Source organism: Corylus avellana, chromosome ca8, assembly GCF_901000735.1.
Source record: "Corylus avellana chromosome ca8, CavTom2PMs-1.0".
NCBI lineage: Eukaryota > Viridiplantae > Streptophyta > Magnoliopsida > Fagales > Betulaceae > Corylus > Corylus avellana.
The window spans coordinates 6,417,768-6,425,287 of NC_081548.1; the positions used below are offsets into that span (position 1 = coordinate 6,417,768).

Below are 7,520 nucleotides of genomic sequence, written 5' to 3' on the forward strand. Positions count from 1 at the left end.
TGCGAACCACCTACCCCAAGCCATAATGGTTCCACCCCTCCCTAAAGTCTCTCTTTGAAAATGTCAAATTCTTTTCTTTTCTTTTTATTTTTTATTTTAATTTTTAACATTCTATTCAATATGGGACTGGCGTCAACCAAAGACTTGGAACTGAAGTCAATGGTTTCCATTGGTTCTTTTTACGCCATCATCAGTCAAAGTGTAGAAAATTGTAATGAATGAAATATAAATGGAGAGAAAAGTAGCAAAAGCAAGAGAGAAAAATGAGGCCATTAAGAGAATTTAGGGTGGTTTGACTATGACTAGTGCCGCCCCTGGTCATAGTGTGTGTCTATCTACCCCAAGCCATAATAGTTCCACCCCTCCCTAAAGTCTATCTCTGAAAATGTCAAATTCTTTTCTTTTCTTTTTATTTTTTATTTTAATTTTTAACATTCTATTCAATATGGGATTGGCGTAAACCAAAGACTTGGGACTGAAGTCATGCGTTTCCATTGGTTCTTCTTACGCCATCATCGGTCAAAGTGTAGAAAATTGTAACGAACGAAATATAAATGGAGAGAAAAGTAGCAAAAGCAAGAGCGAAAAATGAGTTAATTAAGAGAATTTAGGGTGGTTTGACTATGACCAGCGCTGCCCCTGGTCATAGTCAAACCATTTTAAATAAGAGAAACCACCCTAAATTCTTATAGAATGCTATAATAACCATTTTAAATAAGAGAAATGATAGAAACACAATTTTAGCTCAACTTTTTTCTTATGTGGTTATTTAAAAAAAAAAAAAAAACAAAATAAATAAAAAATTCTTGAATTAATAACATCCTTTGTGGTCTCTTTTATTTTTTTTAAAAGATATTTTTCTTCAAAATAATGACCATTTTTTTTTTTAAAAAAAAAGACATGTTATTCTTTAGAAATTTTTTTAACTTTTAATTTTCTTTTTTTTTTTTTTAAAAAAAAAAAATGACCACATAAGAAAAAAAATTAGGCCGAAGTTATGTTTCTAAGTTGTGTCGTTATCATTCCTCTTTAAATAAATATGGTGAGAATGAAAAGATAGTCTTTCACCTTTTTGGCTATACTTTCTATTTTGTCTGTCCAAAAAGAGGGCCAGAAGATGAAGGAAAAACAGTTTGTGAAGCAATACATATTCACAGTGCTAAGATTAGTAAGATGCTAGAAAATTAGTTTAATAATAATAGGCCTTAATAAGAGCTGATCATGGGTACTCCCATATAATATGAGAAACATTTTCTTCCTCCCTACAACAGAAAATGCACCGATCATCATGGACAATTTTTTTTCTTTTTGAGATTGACTTTTTGTTGGGAGTATATCATGACACGCTCGCCATATAAATACTTTCGCGGAACTTAGAATTTTCATATTCCATATAATTTTCCAAATTGTTTTCGTGCTATCTCGGTTCCATCCATCCCCTACCAAAGAATCTTGCCTCTCCTTTTCGAGTTTTAGGTCAAGTCATAGCTATTTGCTATAGATTTTCTTAAAATCATGTGAAAATTGTATTGTAATATATCATAGTATAAAAAATAAGTTTTTGTATTTATTTTTTTCTTTTCCTCATGTCTGCACCAAGTTTCTTTCCCCTCATAAAGAGAGAGAAAATAGAAAAATGCACGTGTTAATTAGAAGTAAGATGAAAGTTGTATTAATAATAAGGGTTAAATACTTTTATGCCTTTAGGATTTAAAAAATTTATTTTTTTCCCTTAAAATTTCATTTTTATTACAGGAGGTATATTTGGTTTTCATAAAAATAGAGATGGTATCTCCATTAAAATTTCGTCCAAAATTTAACAGAACGCCACATCGGCAACAATCAAAAATCACTACGTATTATATAATTAATTTTAAAAAAAAAATTAAAAAGATTAAAAAATTATATTTTTCAAAAAAAAATTTGGGGCCACCCCTTTGGCCATTTGGGGGGTGGCTGGCCACCCCATTTGGCCGCTACCCCCACGGTCGGATGAGGGTGGCCGGGCCACCCCTAAGGAGCCCAAAGGGTGGCCAAAACCACCCCCGGCCAATGGGTTTGGGGGTGGTGTCGACCACCCCCTTTGGCCATGAGCCACCCCCATCTAGCTAGTTTGGGGGTGGCCACGGCCGAATGGGGGTGGTTAGGAGTCTAAGGGTGTGGCCGAAACCACCCCCAATGGGTTTGGGGGTGGTTTCGGCGACCCCTTGGGGCCACCCCCATCCAGCCGTGAGCCACTCCCAAACTGGCCAGATGGGGGTTGCCTGGTGGCCAAAGGGGGTGGTTAGCCACCCCCCAAATGGTAGCCACCCCCATTTTTTTTTTTTTTTTGAAAAAATATAATTTTTTAATCTTCTTAATTTTTTTTAAAAAAAATTAATTATATGACTACAAAGTGATTTTTGAATGGTGTTGATATGGCATTTTGTTAAGTTTTGGATGAAATTTTAACGGGTATACCATCTCCGTCTTTATGAAAACTACATGTACCTCTTGTGATAAAAATGAAACTCTAAAAGAGAAAAAAAAAAAAAAAAAAGTTTAAACCCTAAGGGGCACAATATTAAACCCTAATAATAATACTAATTTCATTCTCCTACAAATAATTGAAGGTTTTTTTTTTTTTTTTTTTTTTTTAAATTGTTTTGGTAGACCCAACATCCGAAGTGTTCTTTCAGCTTTGCAGCATTCTTAGTTCTAAGGAGGAAAAAGAAATTAAGAAGAATAATAATAAAAAAAAAACAATGATTATATGAAAGAAATAAAAATACGGAAATAATAAGATAGTGATACAGAGATTTACGTGGTTCGGTTTATGATCTATATCCACAAGATCAAACCCTAATAAAGCTGCATTAAGCTCTTATTTATCTGAGTAATATTTACAATATAACATACTCCTATTAAGAGAATCATGTTGGATACAAATAAACTTTTACTCTAGCTAGGTTAGCTAAGTGATAGTCTTTAACTATTTACTGTAACTCTGGGATAGTCTTCGAGTATGACTCAATGATATTCTTCAACTGTAAGTGAATAATAGTCTTAAATTGTGACTATTATTCTCACAACTGCTCATGGTCTAGCAAAAGCAGCGGTAAAACAAGTTATGGATAAAGTTTAGATTGAAGAAATTCCGGAAGGCATCCATGATGTTGTAATATTAGAGCTACGTGCTCTAGGCATGTAGAGCTTTGTGCTCTTTTGTACGAGTTTTTACGCTCGTATTATTCTGTTTATGAATGAAGTTCAAAATTTTTACAAAAATAAAAAAAATAAAAAATTTCTACTTAGTTAATGCAGGGCTTTCCATTCATGATTTCAAATTATATTTTAGATGTTGATTTATGTACAAATATATAAAGTCCTCAAGAGGTAGTTCAATCGGCTGGGACCACACTTAATGAAGTGGAGGTCACCAGTTCGAATCCCCCTCCCCCCTCTTATGCGGACATGTCAAAAAAAAAAAAAAAAATGTACAAATATATAAAAACTACAATATTCATAAATAAAATCAACATCCAGACGTTGACTGTTTGATTGTAGGGGTGCATGATGATTCTCTTTTCTTGGACCCATCCTGACCCTTCGTTGATCCGTCCACGTGTTACAGTGGAGAGCTGGGAATGTGTGGACGTGGTACAGTGGATCTGATAAAATGCTATCCGAACTAAATTTTTCATAAATTCGTTTGTTGGAATTTCCTACAAAAATTTAATAAAATAAAATTAATGTATTTCTTACGTGTTAATGATACGAGTAAAGATAAAAGAAAGACACGAGTACTCATAAATTTTATGTGGCATTTAAAATCACCAATAAATTAAAATTTAATAATAATCATCTTAAATTTAATAATAATTTTAAAAGTCACATCAGATTTAAAAGGACTCTTCCTATATCATTACGAAAATGATATATGTCACTTTTAAAAATTAGTTGGTATTTTGTAAGAAGTTTCGGGTTAACAGAGATGGACTTATGACCTGTTTGGAATTGAATTTGAGTAGCCTAAAAGTACGTTTAACACTCAAAAAGTTCGTTTGAAAAACGCTTTTAAGGATCCAAAAAGCCTAAAAATGACCAAAACGCACTTTTAGCAAAAGCTTAAAAATGAAGCTTTTGCCAAAAAACATTTTTTGACTTAAAAGCTTTATTTCTTAAACGCAATTTCAAACACGCTCTTAAATGCAGATAGGGTGGCCCCCAGTTTTGAAATTTTTTTATTAAATATACTTTAAAATGTGAATTTGAGCCCAAATATTTTAGTTTGGCCCCGGTCCCATTAAAAAACCAGTTCAAAGTTTGGTCAAATTTTAAGCTTTAATGCTTTTTACATCCGTGCTGTGTGACATGTTTATTTCTGATAAGTTTTCATCATTCAAGAATTAAATTGAAAATTGAATTATATTAAAAAATAATTATTTTTTGTTTTGTTTATATTTTCTTGAATGAATACTAATTTTATTTTTTTTATATATTAATTTAGTCTTTAATCTTAATATATTTCTCATCAATTATTTGGCTCTCTATTTAAATATATTTCAAATTAATGCTTGATAAATATTTCTGGTTCCGCCTGTTAAAATGTTACCATTTCTCCAAAAAAACTTCGACAGATAGACAAAGATTAATTACCTCATTTAATTAATATTCTAAGACCAGGCATACATACCTATAAACTATGAGAGTTAAACATTGACACATATGATCCAAAGTGAATTGTTTATTTAAAGGCGTATACAATGCATAATGAAATCGTTTCATCACAGCCAAAAAAAAAAAAAAAAAACTAGTAATACTAATACAGTACCTCCAGTTTTAGGGAATCCGAAATAATAGGTGGTGCCGAAAAGTCGAGGATCGACGCAATAAACCGGCAATACCATCTCGGACGAAACCCACGCCTTGTACAAAGCCTCATTGTCCAACACTCTCAGATCGTTCCTGAACCAAACTACGGCGGTCCCTATTCCTCCTCGGCCGGTCCTCGGAGACGACGAGGAGTACCTTTGAAAGGTTTGGTCGGCGATGCGGTCCACTTTGTCGGGTTCGGGGCCCGGGACCTGGTGGGTCGTTGCAGCAGAAGAAGCCGACGGTCTCAGCCCAGGTTTTGAGAGTGGATTCATCTTCTTGAATAGTGAAGAAATTGGTTTTGACGGGATTGTGAGGTTTTTCAAGGAAAGAGAAGGCACCGAGGAACAATGAATCGCCATGTTTGCATGTAGTGATAGCTTGGATTTTGTGGGGGAGAGAGAGAGAGAGAGGGGAAGATTTTAAGCAGTTGAGATACTGACACGTGGGCATGGACTTTTGTGTGACGTGGCTCCGTGATAGCCTATGATGATCTATGAACGAACGACTTATCGTATTATGGCAATTAGACGTAGACGATGACACGTCACTTAAGCTCTTCATATTTAATCTTTATCTAAAGTAACATTTCTTTTAATTCATCTTCAAATATAAAGATACCAAAAGCAGAAGTCATTAATTTTTTTATATTATTTTGGTTGTTAGGATGGCATTTTGGTAAATCTCTCATCTAGAATGGAAGTGTGTGTTTTATAGCAGTTACATTTATTAATAAAAAAAAATATTTAGTTAAAGTAGAAAAGTATTTAGAGAGTTTGATATTTGGTAATTTTGAAAAGTGACTACTTATATATATATATTTTCAAAGTTAAATTTTGCAAAATTTTAAATAACTCGATGGGAATGCTCTTATTAGGAACCAAATTTTTGAGGAAAAAAAATTGAAAAACCTAGCGTTTCTCTGAAAATTTAATCGAAGCCTAATCAATGGGATCACTAAATGAAGGAAATGTATATGTAGGAATCTTGTTTAAGTTTGGAGAAGCTATTGTGATTTTCCTCATCAAGAAAATGATGATTGGGAGACTCTTAGTATGCAACAAATTCAAGAAATACATGTCTATTTTATTCAAGTGAAATTGAAAGATCATTTTACGATCAAAATGTTGTTTTATTGCATTTAATATTGTGCATAATATTGCGTCATTTAAATAACGTGACAACATATACACCATTAGATTTGTAAAATCTAATATTGACCATAAAATTGATCATCTTCGTGCCTTTCTAAGTTCAATACATAGTGCAACCCTTTTAACCTCATTCTAACAAAATTTATGAAGTTTTGGGAGGCAATTCATGAATCAAACCAATTGTCATTTAAAATAAGGAATGGCATAAGTTTTCATGAAATTTTCCTTGTAAAAATACATCATCGTATTGATGCTAGTTTGATCGCCTTTCTCAAGTTATTTTGGGAAAAGAAATGAATTGTATTAATATCATATAATACTAAAGATATGTAAAACAATATTTAGAATACAAAAATTAAGAGCTATGGCTATTGTAATAGCATGATGCTTTGCTATTAAAAAAAAAAATATAAAAACTAGGACATAATGCCAGGGATTGTCTTTAGGACATCATAGCATGCATTTAGTGCATTTTCATCGGGAAGCAACTGAAGATATTTATCAAATGCAGCAAGTAACATTTAATCTTCAATCTTCATGATGAGCTTCATCTTCAGAAGTCAATTAGAGTACATGCCAGAATGTGTCGGTCTGTCCGATGCAGCTTGCCATGCAAAAATAAGAGCTCTTCAATACGAATAACGCTACTTTTCACACTTATTTATCATGCCAATTTCACACTAACTGATGTGACGTATTTTACATAGTTCACACATAAGGCTACTTAACATGCCATATTAACTGATTTGATGTGTAACATTACTCCCTCAATATCTATAATAATAATCCACCAAGACATTGCAATAAAATGCTTTTCATTCAAGCTGGGTCTTACATTTTACACAGAAAAACAATTTATGGAACTCTGAAATCAAAAGAGAAAATAGTAGCTTGATAACATCTCCTCAAGAAAAAGTTGAGTGCATCCAAGTTTGTGACAATTGGTAGAACCAATGCCCTTAGAGACCTTGTTGCACCAGTGAATGGGCAGGTTGGAAATATTGAACAATCTCAATTAATAGAATTAGTAATGTTACTTTTCACACCCATTTATTATACTCATTTCATACTCGTTGACATTGCGTGTTTTAAGTAATTTCTCACGTTAGCCACCTAGAAAAATAATTGGAAAGCCACTTAAAATACGTCACATCAACGGGTATGAAATTGGTATGACGAGTAGCATACTTTGATATAACACTGAAGTTTGGGATAGTTATTTTATTTATACTATATTACATAGTTGCTTTTTTTTGGGGGGTGCAATGGTCATTAGAAAGTATTAAGGGGCACAAAACTTAAACGTAGGAAGTAAAATTTGGAGGCACCCAGAATTTCAAGAAAGAAAGAAGAAATTGAGAAGCAAAGCAAGATAGGCATCCAGTTAAGCTCTCTTTAAACAAGACAAACCAGTGAAAACCAAACATAGGTTTACTCTTTTCTAACCAAGAAGATGAATTTTTCAATACTGTATGCTAATTTTTTTTTTTTTTTTTAATTTTTTTTTTTTTT

The 7,520-nt window shown here is 32.8% G+C and overlaps 1 protein-coding gene across 1 annotated transcript in view; it reads right to left on the reverse strand.

Annotated features, from left to right (window-relative positions):
• LOC132190766 (disease resistance protein RUN1-like) overlaps positions 1-7,520 on the reverse strand; it is a 14,603-nt gene that overhangs the window by 5,358 nt on the left and 1,725 nt on the right. The window lies entirely within an intron of this gene.